This window comes from Rattus rattus, chromosome 6, assembly GCF_011064425.1.
Source record: "Rattus rattus isolate New Zealand chromosome 6, Rrattus_CSIRO_v1, whole genome shotgun sequence".
Taxonomy (NCBI): Eukaryota; Metazoa; Chordata; class Mammalia; order Rodentia; family Muridae; genus Rattus; species Rattus rattus.
In genome coordinates, this window is record NC_046159.1 from 103,605,527 (window position 1) to 103,625,312 (window position 19,786).

At 39.0% G+C, this 19,786-nt stretch overlaps 1 pseudogene; it reads left to right on the forward strand.

The window, feature by feature from the left end:
* The first annotated feature begins 1,506 nt into the window (after positions 1-1,506).
* Positions 1,507-2,041, forward strand: LOC116904415 (annotated as a pseudogene).
* Positions 2,042-19,786: the final 17,745 nt, after the last annotated feature.

Genomic DNA, 19,786 nt, shown 5'->3' on the forward strand with positions numbered 1-19,786 from the left:
TTCTTATTATCCCATTTTGCTTACACATTTGGTGAAGGCAACAGAAGGAGTCAGCTCGTCCACTTGCAAGGAGAGTTGAAAGCTGGCATAGGAATTCAGGACTGCATGGGGGAGGATGTGATTATAGTACGATCATTATGATTCATCAAGAGAATAAATTCCCTTGTTGGTTACACATACACACTCCCCACCCCTTCCCACTCACAACTTCTACTTCCTGGTTTAGGAACGGTCTAAAAGTAGAGGAAGGTCGTGGGTGGAGTGGGAAGAAGGGAGGGAAGTATTCTCTTTTTGGAAGAGACTTTCTGGAAGCTCTTTCTCTTGCTCATTTGTACCACCTACAGCCTACGGTGCTTTTATTCTCCCTTACAGAATGTTTGATTATCATAACCAGACAGAAAGTAATAAGTCAAAATAGTCATTGTCACTTCTTTCCAAGCATAATGAGTTCAGTTAAAACATTTGCATACATACACAAATGATGTTTTAATTTATTGAATGCATTTAAAAAGATACTGAAATGAAGAGACTCAGTCAAATGAAAGCAAAGAATAGCTCTCGAGTAAGGAAACTCCAGTCACATTCCAATGCCTATGAGTGAGACAAAAAAAAAAAAAAAAAGGCAATTTACCCTTTAAAAGCACTTTTCCACCTTTTTGTACGGTGCTAGAGCAAGCCCATTTTAAAGTAATCAAATAGTTTAAAAGCAGAACTTATAAGTCAATTTTATTACTAGATAATATTAACTCAAGGTCTTGCTAGGTGTTAGAGCTGGATCTGCAGGCTGAGATCACATCATGGAAACTACTGGACTTGAACTGTTTCAGTGATTGTAAGGAGCTCATGCCAGCACAGTGCACTTAGTTGAGCTTCCTGTGGCCCTCAGAGTAAAAGGCAATTTCCAGGGAGAACAAGGGAGCAAGTCTCATTTCTCCCTGTTGCTCCTTGCAAGGCACCACTAAAACTCCTGGAAATTGCTCAGGAAACAATCAAAGGTGAGAAGTGGAAATTGGGACAAGGTCAACAAAGTGTTTAGGAACCCCGGATCTAAGTTGACAAGAAAGTCCATGAAGGAGGAAGGCAATATGAATCTTCTGTATTAAGAACCGTAAGCTTAGAAGAGGCGCGCTGGAAGAGGAGCGCAAGGGTTAAAGCGTATAGGGCTGTGCTTGCACCAGTTGTCCCCCGCATTACTTTGGAAGTGGGGGTGGGATTAGTATCTGAAGGTGTGGTGCAGATCCTTGGCCTTGGCCAAAGTGAATGAGATCCTGGGGAATCTTTTCCAAAGGGTGAGATGGGGTGGGGGAGGGTTGGGGTGGGGGAGGGAAGTCATCACTGAATGCATTGAGTAACTAAAACGCTGTGGAATCTACATGTAAGGATGGTGGCAATAAAAGACCAAGGGAAAGCACTGCTTGGGGGGCTCCACAGACTAGGAAGCTGATTTGGGGATGCTCTTTGGTCCTGGCCACAGTCCGAAAGGACAAAAGGTGTGACTATGGGTGGATGATTGTATTACAACAATCTCTGGTCCTTAAAGGGAAGACATCTTTGGCACATCAATTTGTGGAAGGGGAGTTCCTGGAAGGCTACGATCCTACAGTGGAGAGTACTTACAGCAAGCCAGTGACTCTTGGCAAAGATGAGTTCCACCTACATCTAGTGGAAACAGCAGGGCAGGATGAGTACAGCATTCTGCCCTATTCCTTCATCACTGGGGTCCATGGTTATGTGCTTGTGTATTCTTGTTACCTCCCTGCGCAGCTTCCAAATCGTTAAGAACCTGTACCAAAAGCTACACGAAGGCCATGGTAAAACACGGCTGCCAGTGCTGCTTGTGGGGAATAAGGCAGATCTCTGTGCAGACAGAGAGGTGCAGGCAGCTGAAGGGAAGAAGCCAGCAGAGTCCTGGGGTGCAACGTTTATGGAGTCATCTGCACGGGATAACCAGCTAACTCAGGACATCTTCATCAGAGTCATCCGGGAGATTGCCCGTGTGGAGAATTCTTATGGACAAGACCGCCGATGCTGTCTTATGTGAACTCTTGGCCCGGTTTCGGTCACAGGCATTGTCCAGCCTGCAGCAGTGGGATCGACCCTCAGGACTTAACTATTAGGGTTGTCAACTGTCCTTACTCCTCTGGGCATGCAGTGGGGCACCCTCATTTTTGCACACTGATCCCAGGTTCTGGTAGCCTGGATGTTAATGTTTACAAAGGGGCAAGATGTCTCAGGGACACTGGCTTCTAACTCCTTGTTTTCTGTACAGTTGGGACGCATCTCAGGCACTGATTACCGAGGACCCACCCACCTGGGTATATTTTGGGCGTTGGTTGGGTAAGGGTGTTGGTCGCTTGGCAGTTCTGAAGTAGAGCTGTCTACCAGGGTAACTGTGTATTTCCAAATAAACTGAGAAATCTTTTTTAAAAAAATAACCTTAAGCGCAAGGCCCTGGGTTCGGTCCCCAGTTCCGAAAAAAAAGAACCAAAAAAAAAAAAAATAACCTTAAGCTGGCAACAGGTGGTTATTTCGGACAGTTGGCATTTCCCTAAATCTATAGGTTGAAGCCCTTCTCTGGCGCCATTATTTATTTGGAAATGGGTCCTTAGGAAATGACTAAGCTTCAGTGAGGGTGTGGGAGGAACTCACAGGATGAGCATATGCTTGAATGAGAAAAGGGCAGTGTATTAAAGAATCTCTTCCCATGAGCATGAACTCACCCTGGGAGAAGGTGGCCATCATCAAGCCAGGAAGAGAGTGCTCACAGGAACCCAACCATGGTGGATCCCTTACCAATGTCTAGCACAGGACTGAATGAAGCTACATACCTATGATTCATCACATTGCATTGTAGTAGTTTGTTAGAGTGGTTTCAATTAAAACAGTGGCCCCAAAGATTCTTCTTCTCCATGGAGACCATAAGTACTCTGCTAACAATTCAGCAGAGACTGGTAGTCTAATGAAGGCTTCCTCCGAAGTTTTCCTATTAATATCCAGGAATATTCCTTCCCTGCTGCTGTGAGCTTCCTGGTCTGCCATTGCTGAGATACCTGAATGGGAAGACTCAATGTGAGCGTTGTGTAAGGTACCGTTCTGGCCCTTGTGTACATGAGGGAAAATCAACAACGTTCATGTGTCAGAAGTTACACTTGAGGATCTTTTCTAGTTAAGGCTTGTAAGAAAGCAGCTGAATGAGAACAATGTGACATTTTTCATGATGTGTATAAATGAGCTTCAAACACTTACTCTTTTCTACAAAAATCATGGCAGTTAGAATGAAGTCGCCAATGCTTCCCTTGTTCTAATGTGATTTTCAGGGTTCTCTTTAGCATTGTCCCCAGGCTTGCCACAAATGTTTGAAATGCATGACCCATGCTGTTGCAAACCTGAGGTTATGCTGATTTCACACATTCTTTATCAGACTTCTTGTTCTTGGTAGCGATAGTTATTCACACTACAGTTTTTAAACACAGTTTTCTGTGTGACTAAGAAGAGTATTCCTCCCCCCATGTCCTCTGTAAATGCCAGCTGCATGCTTGAATCTGGAGAGGCATCTGTCGGCCTACTGCACTACTGTTCTGCTCCACAATCAGTAATTGGCTTTTGTCCTTGTGTTCAGCTCAACAACGAGGAAATGGCAATAGTTTAATAGCCACTCACTTGCTGGAAGGAAAAGAAATTCCCTAACTCAAATCAAGCTTCAAAGGTAGTTCACATGGAGTTAAATTATGGCACCTCTGCATGGTGTTAAACATCCCAGTGACTACAGCTACCAAGGGAATAATTATTTAAATGATTGAAGCTAACTAGCTAATATATGCCCAGTCAAAACAGAAAGAAGAAAAAACATGCTTCTGAACTTTTGTGCTTATGTTATGTTTACATAATATACTTAATGTTTACTGCCGCTCAAATACAGTACATTAAACTCTGCAATATTGATATGTTTACTTATGTTTTAAGTGGTTATCTTTTTTATTGTTTTATGTGATCTATACAGTAAATGCAAAGATAATATGAAACTTTCCATGCTTCTTTGTAGGCTTATATTTTTCAAAACCAACTTTTAATAAGGGTACTTAAATGCTTTAACCTCCCTTCTAGCCTACCACCCACCAAGAGGCAGTGGAAAGAAAAGATTAATAGGGTAAAGGAGGTTATAGACCTGTTTAGAAATAGTTCCTTAGAGTGAATCCAATTAGCATTGTTAGAATACCAGTGTCAGTTCACAGAAATCAGCAGGAGCAGCTCGATCCACCTGAAAACACTATTCACAAATCAGCAGTTTAATCCAGAAGAAACCCCAAGGCTCTGCCCCTCTGCCAAATGGAAGTTAAAGAATGGCAAAAAGAACCAATACCACAAAGTATCTCAGTGATGACCAGCATGGGCGAAGCCCAACAATGACCAGCAAAAAAAGGCAAGGAAAACCAATACTATACAGCAGTGTCCACTGTCTGTTAGATGTATTTATACTCTTTCCAAACATCGTGTGTTCTGACAAGCATCTGCACTAGCAAATCGCATGTCCTTTTTCCAGGCAGCTTCCAGAAAAACCAGAAAAACATCCTCCCTTGTGTCTGCTTCAGCAAAAACATCCTCTCATAAGACAGTTTCTGAAAAATATCACATGACACAACTGAGTCCCGAACAAAACCAGATATTTCCACTTCACTTCTTTCTGAATGTTCTCAATATATTGCAATATTTTGTCACATCTATCAAATTATAAATTCACATTCATACACTACTGCAAAGAAAACTGATTCTAGGCCAAGATTTTTACTTCAGTCACTGATACAGATATTATCTGGGACTACCCTAGGCTTTCACTATGCCTCCCCAGTCTCCCCATCTCAGATAGTTTCTCAGACTTGTTTTAATGAGTTTGGCAGTATTGAAGATATTTTAAGAAGTGCCCACATCATATCTAAATTAGAATAAAGTCACAGGTTTAGGGAAAGAAACTAATACATGTGGTCTCAGTCAATCACATCAGGGTGAACTCAACATGCACAAGGTAACACTGATGGCACTAAATGTCATCATTTTGACACAATGGCTTTCATCAACCTTCTCTACCATAAAGTTGTCACTTTCTTCTTTCTCTCTGCTATCATTTATAACTTCCAAAGATTCTGTTCACTATTTTGGAACACGAATTGACAAAAAGTAACAAAACTTTTGCATTGACTATATAGGTTTTAATAAGTTTTAAAATTAAGCTTTTTTTTGCTTCAGTAATTTTTATTAAAAGAATATTACTCATTGAATTGATGTATGCCACTCCACAAGTTTCATTTTCTTTTTATCCATTGCAATGACAAAGTGATAAAAAATTAATGTTGAGTGAAAAGAAGTGAATTTCAAAATGAGTGACAGGATGACAGCCCTTTATATATATTTAAAGACAGAAATAATGTGATGCAATAGATTCTATCAATACCTATGGCAGCATCAAAGTAAAAAAAAAAACAAAATGTTTACTGTATTTTCCTTACTTGTCCTTTATGCTGGGATTCCCTCTTTCTTCTAAGATCTACTTTAAATTTTGTCAGGTAATAACTTTTCATTAGCAATGCTTGAGGATCTAGACTGCTTTCTGTTGGCTGCCCAAAATGTTTTGCAGCGTGCGCAAGTTAACTCAAGGATATTTTAAGTAGGTGTGGAAATGCTAATTTTTTATCAAAATTGAAAGAGAATTATATTACTGTTTTAGAGTATCTCTTACCAGGAAATACATGCTTTCATTAGTCTACTAGGCATTCTTTGGAAGATTCATAACTCCTCTCCCCTTTTCTTAACTCTCAGTATTTTATATCACATTCAATGATTTACTAGCATGAGTCTATATGTAATTCCATTTTATTTATGATGTGAAGGAGTCAATATATCATTGATTCTTCAAGAATTTGTATTTTTATTTTAAACTATTGCATAAGTACATTGAAAACTTTCCTTAATCTGGTGAACAAAATCTACGCATCTGCACAACTAGAAGTTATCTAATTTCTATTTCTTCCCTGTCAGAATATGGTTCAAGAATGAAGTCATGCAAGGAGAGTTATGAGTGCTTGTGATAAAACTCCAAGAAAACAACACAAGAGTCTTGTGTCCTCATTTTCTTCAAAGCATGGAATTGTTCTTGGAGGGTGTGTCATGCTAGTGCCAGGTATAGCAGATGAGAGTGAGTTTACTTCAGCTGCTGTTATTCACATGCCTCTGTGGAAAACCATGTTTTTGTCATATGTGGCTTGTCCTTGTGTCTGTACACATCAGGTGATGCTTCTTAACTCTCAGAGTATAAATTGTTTGATGCTCTGAATAAAGATGGCTATTCCATGAGACTTTAGTCTGATTGACTTTTAGGCCTCTGTCTAACATATTCACCAATTAGAGTGATAAATACTTCATGAAGTCTGCTTTTATGCTGAGATTGTTACTTTCCTTGCAAGTGTTTCAACACTTGCTCCTAGCTACAGAGGCTTCTGTGGTTGGAACGCTTTATCAAGTATTTTCATCTAAGATCCTCTTCTCTCTCTCTCTCTCTCTCTCTCTCTCTCTCTCTCTCTCTCTCTCTCTCCCCCAACCCCCGTAACCTTTATTTTCCTCCTTAACACAAAAGTTGACCACTACCACTCAAAAATTTAAATGTGAGTCCTCATTTAAATTAAAATTTAATTACTCTATCAAGAGTTCCTGCGCAAGGCCCTGGGTTCGGTCCCCAGCTCCGAAAAAAAGAAAAAAAAAAAGAGTTCCTGTTCGTAGGAAAAGCATAAACTGTCTGAACATGTCATGGCAGTCTCCCGTGCTGATAGAAAATAGTCGAACATCATTTTGGTGCATATTTTCCTTTTGGTAATATAAAATAAAACTTACCCAAACTGAAATTTCTGTTTTGCAGAAGAGCAAAGTCTCTTAGAATTATCAGATACACATTCAGTTTGTAAAGGGAAAAAATGTTGCTAGGAAGAATTGTGTAAGTATTTAGGCTGCTTAGATCACTGCTTAGAAGTTGTGACTCATTATCCAGAATGCCCAAATTCAAATCAAGCTCCAACAATGCCCAGTTGTGTGACTTTGAGCTAATTTTTAAAATATCTGTCTCCTCAAGCTTCGCTCCCAGGTACCAAGGCTTTATGTGATTCTGATGCATTATTGACCTAGGTTTTGGTCGCTAATTTTGGATGAATATCTCCGTAGAGTTCTAGCAGAGCCTTTTTTCATGTTCTAAGATCATTAGGCTCAAATTTTAATGCACATGAGAGAATATGTATTTTTATAAACATGCATTGGGAGCTGGTTTCAAAATCAACTCCAAATAAGGGTAATTCCTCAGAGAGTGGATTTTGTGATAACAATTTGTTCAAAACCAACTTGTACTGTGATTTATACCTATACCAAGAATAAAGTTGCGTGCCATTCTGCTTTTGAACTGATCAAAACCAAAAGCATAGATTTCCCTTGGAATTTGGGGACTTTATTGGACAGTGTGTGCCATAAACACATAACCTAGTTGTACAAAAATTGGTCAGTAAATACTAATGAAACAGAACTGCTTTGTCAGTGAAGAAACTCCCAGTGTCCACAAAACAGAACAGCGGAGTTTGTGTGACTATGTATGGCAATTACTGTGGTAGATGCAGTCAGATTGGAGTTCTTCAATAAGTGATCCAAGGAAAACCACTGTGGCATGATGGGAGAACCAACATTATCTATAGATAGTGGACTGCTAAAAACCCATTGCCTGGAGTAGAAAGCAACTTGAGGAATCAAAGACATCATTTCACAGGAGTTATAACAAAAAGTTCATCAAGGGAACATGCATGAAGCATAACAAGATTAATGCAGCTGCCAATCTCAGAGAGCACAGAGATATTTTATAGCTGTTCCAGGCAGAAATGAACGTTCTGTTTCCAATGTCACTGGTGATTGAGGAATGAGACAAGAAAAGTGAGAGGCAACCAAATCCCCCTCCATCACTGTTTCGATCTTCCTGGTGAAGTGTCGCTTTAGGAAGATCTGTGTTACACCAGAGTGAGGAGGAAAATGATAGAATTTCCAGTTTTGACTCAATGGCAGAGGAAAATTCTCTGTAAGTTGGTAAAAGGTTAAAAGTATAAAAATACAATATTTTTCCAAATGCACATCTCTGATGTGATACATTCCTCCGGACTCTCCAATCCAGCACTGGACAGATAGACTAAGTATTTTACTCATTTCCCTCGTGCAGTTCTCTACATTTGAGTGTATTTTCTGATCATCACTGGTTCTTAGGATACAACGCAATATAAACGGTGTGAGAAACATGACAGACGAATATTTAAACAGAAAATTTCTGTATATTTTAACCAAATGCCTGCCAGGAGACACTTCAGATATTTCATAGATACCTAAATACAAAGATGTTACATCATCATGGTTTGTCATAGCATGTATCATTTGAAGAGTTCCAGGAAATTTGGGTCAAACATTAAAAAAAACCCTATTATATATTATCATATATGAATTTGAGCCAAATTAATATATGGCTGTATAGCTTCTACATTACTCTCTTTACTTAAACATTTCTCCATTTAACTTAATAGCATGTCCATTTAAAAGCCAAAAACTCAGAAAAAAGGCTCACAGATTGGCAGAGATACAGAAGAGGACTTTGATTTTGGGTAAAATTCCCATGAGTGTATGGCTAGTAAGGCACAGTGAATAGGTCTGAGTTTTCTAAATTTGCATCACTTCACGGCCTTCGTAAGTGTATTATTTTATGAGCAGTCATGCTTTTCTTCTGTCTTTCTCACCTTTTCATTTGGGTGAAGAAATAAAGAAAACAGAAGCTTGTATGCTCCATAGATGCTGGGACGGATCAATAGGGAGGAACTGAGGAGTGCGGACCCATGACTGGAGTCCCCAACTCTGGATTGTTGTTGTTTGAACTATCTGGGCACCAACCTAATTGTGTCAGACCCCAAACTGCCCACCAAGCTCATACTATGTTTTATTTGATTGCCTTTCCCCTTTCCTGTTTTGTGCCTTCATTAATTTTTACTTCTTCTCAATGCTTGTGCTTCAGGATGGACCACTAGGTAGCTCCTTAATGAAAACACATCATCACCTCAGGGGCTACTCCATCTTTACTCTTCTCACTTCAGCAATTAATCCATTAGCTTGGTGTTTGTATACATTGTGGGGAGCTCTTTACTTAAAAAAACAAAACTACTTTAGGGTAGACATTGTAAGCATAGACTATGCAGTCAGATGATGCCAAGCTCAAAGCCTGCCCTCCACTGTATATTAGCATCCAGTGAGCTGGGGAGAGTTATTTAAACTCCCTGCTGTTGAGCTTCTTCATGTGTAAAATTGCAATGGTGATGATGTTAAGGCTGCACGACTATAGGCAATGATGCTGGGATTATGATGTTTGACCAGAACCTAAAGCCAAATCCACTGCCCACAAAGTCCTTGAAGCACTTGAAGCCACTGTGGTTCACTTAGCATGCTCAAACTTGAAAAACGCGCTCTCTTTTTTATATCTGAGCCAAGCCTGTTTCATCCCTACCTACCTCACCAACTGAATGTCAACTCAATATAACATTTTGATCATAAAAAGCATAAAATTAAAATCAAAACTCCATTCTCTAGCAGCAAAAGGACGTTAAAAAAAAAGGGTGTTCTTTTTTTCAACTTTGGTGAGAAACAAGTCCTGGTCACCACTAGAGACTCCTCGTGAGCAGAGAGCACTCAGCTATTGCTGTGTTGTGTGCAGAACCTGGGATCTAGGTCTGGGGTCCAGGATGCATCTTGAAACTTGATTGGTGTATATCTAGGCACTTCTTTCATAAGGTGGGATAACTTTGATCCCTGCCCCTTTAGGGAATGACTGAAATGGAAGGAAACAAAGGATCACAAAGGAAAGCTGCATGCTTTGCCTTAGAAGCCAAGAAATGTGTGCCTCACTGCCTCATTGTAAAGATCAAGTAAAATAATGCATGACAGCACAGAGGCTGATGCCAGAAACAGAGACTTCTATTACAAGTAGGAGACAGCAGAGGTATCTGTTGGGTTGATTCTATCATTTTGCTAAATTGTCTACCTGACTTTTTTTTCTTGTCTGCCCTGTAGGAGACCTGGTCTGAAGCCCTACCATGACTTTGAAGGAGTTCACTGCATTTTAACCTCCTTAGAAGATTCTGTCTGTGAGCCTTGTGTAATCGGGTATGAAGGTAAAACTATATGTTGCTTTGAAAAGCTGAGGGCCATTCTAATTGCCTAGCAGGAAAGAACCATGCCCTGTGCTTGAGCGCTAAGAAGAACTGATGCAAAAGGGATTACACGCATCTTACCTCTGTGGGTTCTTTGAAAATCAAAACGTCTGACAATGCAGCCTGGACACAGCTGTGCTGGGGCTTCACAGACAGACAAGCTTAGGCTTGCCCTCACAGTGATTTCCGAACCATTGCCATCCTTGAAATGAGATTGAACTTGAAAGAGCAGGCTCCTGTTAACTATCTCTGTTCTAAATAGTAACAAGGGGAAAATGTTCCTTCCAAAGTGGCATTCAGGTGACTGTTGTCAGTTCGTGTGTTTGGAAATGTAAGGCTAGCTCCATAGACTCTGACCATCTTCCTGCTCAGAGCTAAGCCTGCAGCACTGGGAGCTGCCAATGGAGTGAAACTCTCCACATGTCACCTCCACACCCCCCTCGGTGAACCACTAGAAACCTGGATGATGATAAATAACTCCACCGTTGACATGTTTTCTATAAATGTAAATTCTCACATTAGCAGCATAAATATTTTTAGTGGACACTTGTACTGACCTTTAAGAACACTCAAGGAAAATGGCATTTAGAGAAAGATTGAAGGAAGCACCATCTGTAAAGTGGCAACTCAGACCCTGGATGCTCTGGCTGTCATTTATAAATCATCTCTTATCTGAACTTTAGCTCCTTTTCTACGTCTACCGAAACTTTGTTTTTTTCTCTTATTACAGGGTCTGGAAAACATACGTCCTATGAGAAGTAGTCTTTTCCCTGTTGTATGCTAAGAGTTCTGGATTTATCAACTCCTGCTTTCCTTGAAAGTCACTGATGCCAAGCCTGATACTTAGCAAGGTTCATAATATTTTCCATCTGTTAGCCTACTTTTGTAAGCAACAGGAGTTAGCCCTATATTTCCATTTACTGTTTATAATTCCTTTTTCTTCATTTTCTTCAAGATAGAAAATCTTTGCCACTTGTTTTCTTGAAATGCATAAATTTTGGATTCAATTGTATGGCGAATCCTTGCCACTTAGAAAGGAAAGGTTTCACTTGTTGACCAAATTGGCAGTTGATCCATGAAGTATGTCTGCCCTCAATATTCCAGCAAAATTCCATCATTTCTTGGTCAGTGCATACAAGCTAACACTGTTTGTACATCCTGCTCTAAAGGAAGTGATTATGCTTCTAAATGTTTTCTTTCTTTTCTCAATTACCATTCAAGAATTGAACCTCTGACATTGTATATAATTGTACATTTTGTAATTTTTGTATAAAATTGTATATTTTAGGCAAACACTCTGGGTTACATCCTAGTTATTGTTCAGTTAATTAGTTAGTTAGTTAGTTAGTTAGTTAGTTAGCACGTTTGCTTATTTGTCGATGGGAGCTGGTGAGATGGCTCAGAAGTTAAAGGCACTTATCACCCAAGCTTGATTACCTGAGCTACATCCATGGAACACACAATGGAAAGAAAGAACCAACATCCAGAAGGTATCTTTAGCCTTCCCAATCACACCACTGTATCATACATGCGTGTGTGTGTGTGTGTGTGTACGTGCGCGCGCATACACACACACACACACACACACAGTAATCATGATGATAATGATGGTTTTAAAATTGTTTTTAGAGACTCTTGGTAGGGATTATAGGACATGAGTCACCATGTCTTTGAATATTATTCATTGAATTTACACCATACCTTTTGTGACTGTCATTGAGAAACATGGAACTTATAAAAGAAAAAAATTAAATTACTTTATTACTTTGAGAACAGAAACTTAGAAGATATTTAATGTTGTATGTTGCCATATGAACAAAATATTTTCTTAGACTTTCTTTTGAACAAACCTATAAATGTGTCACTATATTTTTAAACATGTTCTTTTCTTTCTACCTTCTAGACTGTTTAAAATCAGCTGAGTTCTAAGGAGGCATCCCAGGGAATCATGCTTTGCTATGAACAAGTAAAACCTTTGCAGGGCATGGTTGTCAGTGCCTTAACTCAGAACCTTCAAAACCAAACAGGGTTTTTACTACAGGGACCAAGATTACACTTGAACTATTTAAGATGTTTTTGATAGTCACTGAAATGTTTTGTGAATACTCACATGTCTGGTCAGCCTTGTATTTGTATAAAAATGTCTTTGATGAGTGTTAATTCTGTGATACAATGGATACAGTGTTCCCAAGCTTTTGGCAAGTAACCCATTAAAAGGTCGTGTTTTGCAAAATATGGTAAAGGTATCTTCTACTAAATTGGATAGAGTCAGTCTCTAAATTATTTAGGTTAAGAAACTGAATAACCTCATATAAGAATACACAGTTATGCCATCATGTAGTGTTGTAAAGCCATTTGTCAGAGTGTACTAGGTATTCAAAATCCCAAGTCTATAAGTTATAAAATAAGAACTGATCATTGAGAGAGTGAATGCGGCATGATGTGGCACTGGGCATGCAGAGATAGAGAGAAAGAGATAGCAAAGCTTGTACCTCCGTTTCTGATAGAGAACCTCAGAGAGGGAATGTGGTGTGGCTTGGCAGTGGACATGCAGAGAGATGGAAAGACAGAACAAAGGGTGCCTTCATTCCCTACAGAGTACACCATAGTAACTGAGGATAGCCTGCTTTTGAAGTAATGATAGAAGGAAAGAAAGTACATTTCATTTAGTTATAATAAAACCATATTTTAGCCAATAGATTAAGTTGGTCATCTGCTCTAGAGCCAGATAAATCTAGTTCAATCTATTTTTATCCTTCTTTCTTTCCTTTTGCCCCATTAATTTATTTATTAATTTACTTTGCATCCCAATCATAGTTCCGCTTCTCCTCCCAGTTCCCCCTCACATAGTCCCTCCTCCCATTCCCCTTCTCCTTATCCTCTGAGAAGGGGAGGTCCCCTGGTATCAACCCAAGCTGGCACATTGAATCACTGCAGAGCTAGGCACATCTTTTCCCACTGAGTTCAGACAAGGCAGTCCTATTAGGGAAGCAGGAGCCACAGGCAGGTAACAGAATCAGGGACAGCCCCCTCTCCAATTGTTGGGGACCCAAAGAAAACCAAACTGCACTTCTGCTGAGTCCTAGCTCCAGGCCATATGTGGTTTTGGGTTGGTGTTTCAGTCTCTGGAGGCCCCCATGGGTCCAGGTTAGTGGACTCAATCTTCTTGTAGAGATTCTATCCCTCTGCTTCCTTCAATCCTTCCCTCAACTCTTTCAGAAGACTCCCTGAGCTCTATCTAATATTTGTCTGTAGTCTTTGTATCTGTTTCTGTCAGCTGCTGTGTGGATCCTCTCAGAATACAATTATTCTAGGCTCCTGTCTTTAATCATAAGAGAGAGTATCAATAATAGCATCAGGTACTGGTTCATGCCCATGGGATAGGTCTCAAGTTTGCCCAGGCATTGGTAGGACATTCTCTCAGTCTCTTTGCTATGAACAGGCAGAGCAAGGAGAACATTACTCCATTGTTGATGGGAATGCAAACTTCTACAACCACTATGGAAATCAATTTGGTGGTTTTTCAGAAAATTGAGGCGATTTCTACCTTAAGACCCAGCTATACATAATAGCCAGAGCCTGGAAGCAACCCAGATGTCCCTCAACTGAAAAATGGGTAAAAGAATTGCTGTTCATTTAAACAATAGAATATTACTCAGCTATCAAAAACTAGGACATCATGAAACTTGCAGCAAACAGATAAAACAAGTAAATATCACCCTGAGTGAGGCAACACAGACCCAAAAGGACATTCATAGTATGTATTCAGTTATAGGTGGATATTATCCATAAATTACAGGATACCAACATTACAATCCACAGACTCAAAGAAGCTGAATAGGAAGGAGGCCCAGTGAAGGATGCTTCAGTCTCCCTCAGAAGAGGAAGTGAAATAGTCATAGTAGGTGGAGGGAGGGAGGTTACCGGGTAGAAGAGTTGATAGGGAGGGACACAGGAGGGGTGTGGAGTGGGGTCAGGTATAAAGAGAACTGTGGGAAGAGTTCTGGGAGAATAAATGGTAATAGATGTGAGTAGGGGGAATCTATAAGACGTGCCAGAGTCCTGGAATGGGGGAGACTCCAAGAATTTATGAAGGTGACTGGAGCTGAGACTCCTAGCAGTGGGGGATATAGAAGTTCTAGTAGAAGGATGAAGACACCAAGCTATCAACAAAACCCTGCAACCAAGTGCAGGGACAAAGATGGAGCAGGGTCTAGTTTAATCTTTAGAGGCAATTTAATCTCTCATACTTACATTTCTTTGTGAAAAGCAAGGATCATAATCTCATTTATAGTATGCTCTATAATTAAAGATTCATAGTAAAGGTCCTACCAAGGTAACCACAAAATCAAAAGTGCATGACTAATAGTTTTGTACTGTTCCTGCACCCAGGTTTTGCTGATAAACCCTACAACCCTACCATATGGTATTAAAACCAACTTGCTGTTCTATGTTTGATGCCACGATGCTGTTGACATCACGCTTACATTGTGAAGCCATTATTAAATAAAACAAGGCTCATTTAAACATATGATATTCATCAGTCCATCTGGTAAGATACTAAGAGACTGGTAGGTGGTGCTGTATGGATCCCAGGTATGCTAGGCACAAAGGGTTCATGTCCCTAGCATGACGGAAGACTGCAAAAGATTTTATGACGGTACTAAGAATGGAATGCAATTTAAAGATTATAAACCATCTATTTCTTGTGCAAGTTTATATAAAGGGAGATGAGATGAGATGAGATGAGAAATAAAAACTTGAGCTCTCATCTAACCCAATACTGAACTCATGAAGCAGAGACACCGATCAGAGGATCAGAGAGAGATGGAACATGTTCGCTCGCCATCCCCAGAGGCACAGAGGTGAGCTGGGTTAGCACAGGTTGAGAAGGACACCAAGGACAACAAGCTCTGGACTTATACTATGGGAATTAATGAGTTGGATGGAGTCTACAAAGGAAGTCCAAGTCCGATGGCAGGAGAGAGAGAGAGAGAGAGAGAGAGAGAGAGAGAGAGAGAGAGAGAGAGAGAGAGAGAGAATATCTGCCAAAAACCAGGGTATGTGAAATGACAGATGGTATCTAACTTGCTAAGTATCCAAGGTTTCTTTCTGCACTGACAAAATGTGCTTAAATTAGATAAAGGTAGATATATTTGCACAACTGTGTAAATAACCTAAAGCCAGTAACTTCTGCACTCTACAGTGGTAGACTATCCACATGAACTATATTATATTACAAACACTTTACAAGAAGTGAGATGGGAGTTAGGAGATGGCTCAGTGGATAAGAGCACTTGCTTTGCAAACATGAGGCCCCAAGTTCTAATCCCACCTCATACACAAAAAAATACAGGGGTGTTGGTATGCACCTGTAACCCTAGTGCTATGCTAAGTGAGGTTATAAAGATGGCAAGGATTTGCTTGCCAATATCCTAGCTTCAGGTTCCGTGAGAAGTTTGACTCAAAGAATTACAGAGTCATAGAATAGGACACCTGAAGTTCTTCTCTGTCATGTACCTACACAGGGACACAGATACCTTGACACATGTGGGCACAAACAAGCACTCACACATGCATATACACACAAAATAAGCATTAAAATTAAAAAATACAAAGAAAATTGAGAATGCAAATGGATGATATATTTTGTTCAGTCAAAATCAAGTCTATAAACACACATAGATGAAAATTGAAAATTTATCTATAAGTTACACTCCAAGACAGGCTCTAGAGTAGTGGACAACAAAAAAAAACTATTAATACTGTTTTCTTAAAGTTCAGTCAGTTTTTCATTTAAGTCATCATGGTCAAAACACCTAGCGAACTTTAATTTGAAAATTTTTGAGATGACGGAGAAGTCACAAACAAGCAAGCTTTTATTTTCTGCTCCTCCCTGGCTTCTTTTCCAACATTCCTCACTAGAGGTGAATCCAGGCTCATTTGTCACTTGCTTCACAGTGACATTATTTCATCTCTGTAAAAGAGAGCATGAAATCAACTTCGAAAAGTAGTAGAGGGTATTGGTAATAGAAGTGATCTAAAACTTTACAAAAAAAGAAAAAAGAAAAAGAAAGAAAGAAAAAGAACAGAATCTCCCAAGAGAGAATTTGTTGACAGTATCAAAAATGATTTTTAACAGAAAAAAATATAGAACAAGAAAGCGTCCATTCTCTACTCTAAATTCAGTCGTGGAGAATGGATTACCAGGAGAAAGCCAGGGCTGTTAAAATTGCTCAGACTCTAACAGCATGCTGAAAAAGGCCGATGACCAGAGCTCAACCCCTGGATACTATAGTGGAGAGTCAACCCAAGGAAATTGTCTTTTGACCTGCATTTGTATACAGTGTTATGCGTGTTTGAAATTTTCTTCTTGGATTTCATAGCCTTCGAAGAACTTATAGTAAAACTTTTTGAAATAATGTTTATGAGTATTTAATTGTTGATGTTTTCAGTGGCTTTTTTCATTTAAATTAACAAAGTACCTCTAAGACCTAACCCCACCTTCAAATATATATAATAGAAAATTGATGGAGATATATGTAAGTATATATATATATATATATATATATATATATATATATACACCAGCTATCTGCATCATAGTTCAATATCAATAAAATTACTTTTCAAATGAAAACTAGAAAAAAAATGTGGTAATACCAGAGTAATTATCTGTAAAATTGTTTGTCAATACTCAGTGTTTGCTCTCAGGACATTTGTTAATAACATAGAAAGCAATGGATACATAAGACATATTTGATAAGCAGACTGGGGTTTGAACCATTAGAACCTTTAAGTTGAAGTGTTTTGTGCGTTTGCTGAAAATAACTATATTGAAGGAGTTTGCATGACGTGCCCTCATGCCTGACACTTCTTTCTTGTGCCTGGGCAAGCTACTGTTCTGCCACATAGGGATGGGTCAGCTTCCATTTATTCTTTGCATATTTAGTGTCAGAAAATGTCCCCACAAGTCCGTAAAGATGAAAGTGTGCCAGTATCACTTGGTTCAGGACATTTCTGTCCACTTCTATTAACTATTCTGTTCTCTATTATTCGTAGTTCCTACTTGGGCTGTGCATAAGCCACTAGTTGCATATGAGAAGTACAAATATCCCCCTCCCACATTATGGCTTTCATTTTCTATGTTGAACTGGTTAATTTTAATTCATTATGATTTATAAAAATACTTTTCAAAATCGGTAATGTGTCCTCTCTAATATAAATTTCTACTGTAAGGTAATGGTGGCCATGTCCCTGTTACTTTCTGAAAGTGCTATTTTTCTATAATTACAACGAAATAGAGTTTATTTCAATACATGTAGATACTGTGTTGTATTTTACTTCTACATCCTAATTAGCAGTCATAAGGCATCTATTTCTGTGTATGCCAGAAAGAATACACATTAATACAGACATTCTAATAAGTAACACATATATGAAAAAAAATCTCTTTTAAAATTCTGTGTTGAAAATCAAATTACCAAATATATGTAGGTGTACTAACATTCCACTTAACCTATTTTTGTATTTCATTGCTAATGTTGGCTGTCTATTCTTGTTAATAAATAGTCAATATGGTGTGACTTTCATCAATTAATTCTCAGACTCCTCTGGACTGACTAGGCTCAGCTAAATTATTATTAACCTGGATATTGCCAAGGGAAGCTGGAATTTAGGATATAAGAAGGCTCAAGGAGGATGAATTCCAAAGACGACTACTTTATTACATTGGTTACTTACTATCTAACAGCTAGAACTGCCCAAGTCTGAATGGGTAAGCATCCCTGTCTCTTAGGACGGCCTCTCTATATGGCTATTCGGACCTTCTCTATTAAACTGTGCACATGGACTTACATGTTCTCTAACCTTCTTGCCTTAGACTCTTGAACATGCTTACCATAATTACTTAAAATACTCACTATATTCATGTTTAGATGATTGTTTTGTCTCTTCTTGCTGCATTTATCAATGTTCTTTTATGTCTCTTAGGCTTTTGTTAAAGTCTTAATATGTTGAATGTAGATACTGGAAATAAATACTTTTAAGCTAATGCATTAATACCTACTTTGTTATGCTGGGATATAAGTGTCGAAATTCTGTTAATTTTGTCAGAAGTTGTATTGAACTAATAAACTCCGTTTATACTATAATTCACCTTGGCTCACCATGATCTTCATAACTTAGATATTATCTTATGCTCAAGGAATGGCATATTCAGCCAAATGGCTTTTGTCAACATGTGCTCCTGGTTAGGCTGTGAGACTTTTCATTTAGCCTTGAATCTTCTCTTTGACAAGCCACATCAAGCAAACCAGCTCCCAGCTTCCCCAGAGTTCAATAAGACTATCCTCATTCAGTGCTTATTAGGAGCTGAATGTTGGGTGTAAAAAGGAGGGTGTTGCCTGAAATTTTATGGCGTCTCAGTCTTGAGCACTTTTAGCAGTACAATTGGAGATTTGGCTGGCCTGAATGGATGCAGTATGTATCCTAGATAGACTAATCCTGGGATTCTGATTTCCCAGGGGAGCTCTTTTCTCTAGATTTCATGTTTATTTTGTCTTGTTTATGAGTCAAAATTCACTTTAGAATTGCAATTTACACAGTTATTGTCATATTGAAAGATGAGAACAGGGCCCTCCAAAGTGCTTGCTCTGTCCAGCTGAAGGTAGAAATCTTGGCTGGACTCCAAATGTCTCCTGCTCTCACTGGTGATTCCAGTCATCTTGAGAGACAGCACTTTTGGTGCCAGTCTTACTTTAATAAAAAGCCTGGGGCATACTGTAAAAAAAAAGAACATTTGTGAATAAATAAGTTATAAGTACATCCACATGAGGGGCCTCTATGCAACAATGAAATTAAATAAAATATGTCTGAATACAAATTTTATAGATCTGGGAAAGACACCTTAAAATGTGGACACACTGAAACAGAGAGGAGCTGGTGTAAAAAACTCATGTGCATTATGCATAGAAATAAACATTTATAAAAAGCAACATTGTAGATCTACCTTGGAGTGTTATCATAGATACCTGTAGCATCTTGAAATATTAGGGGCATCGGGAAATGAAGTACCACCTGTTCATAAATTTTGAAAATTTGAACGTCCTATTTCAAACCTAAGCTAAGCTTCAGGGAATGGAATACGAAAGGTCTTTGCCTTGTCTCCCCCAACTACACTCTAAAAGTCATAGTTAAGTTTTTTCTCTTCCATTTTTCTTATTTTTGGTAACCTCCATGTTCTTTCAACTTTCGTTTATCTATACTTAACCAAATCTAATTTCTGATCAGTATCCTTACAGGAATCCAGCACCCCTTAACCCCATGTTTGGGTCTCATAAGTTCTTCGAAGTGGAACACACTGTTTCCCATTTCTCACCATTGACTTCTTCCTCTTCCTTTTTCAAGTGGCAACACCTTCTGTGTTCATGTGAGTGTGTGTGTGTGTGCATGTGTGTGTGTACTGTATATATGTGCATGCACATGGTTGTGCAGAGATGTTCACCTGTGTTAGTTTATTGAAGGAT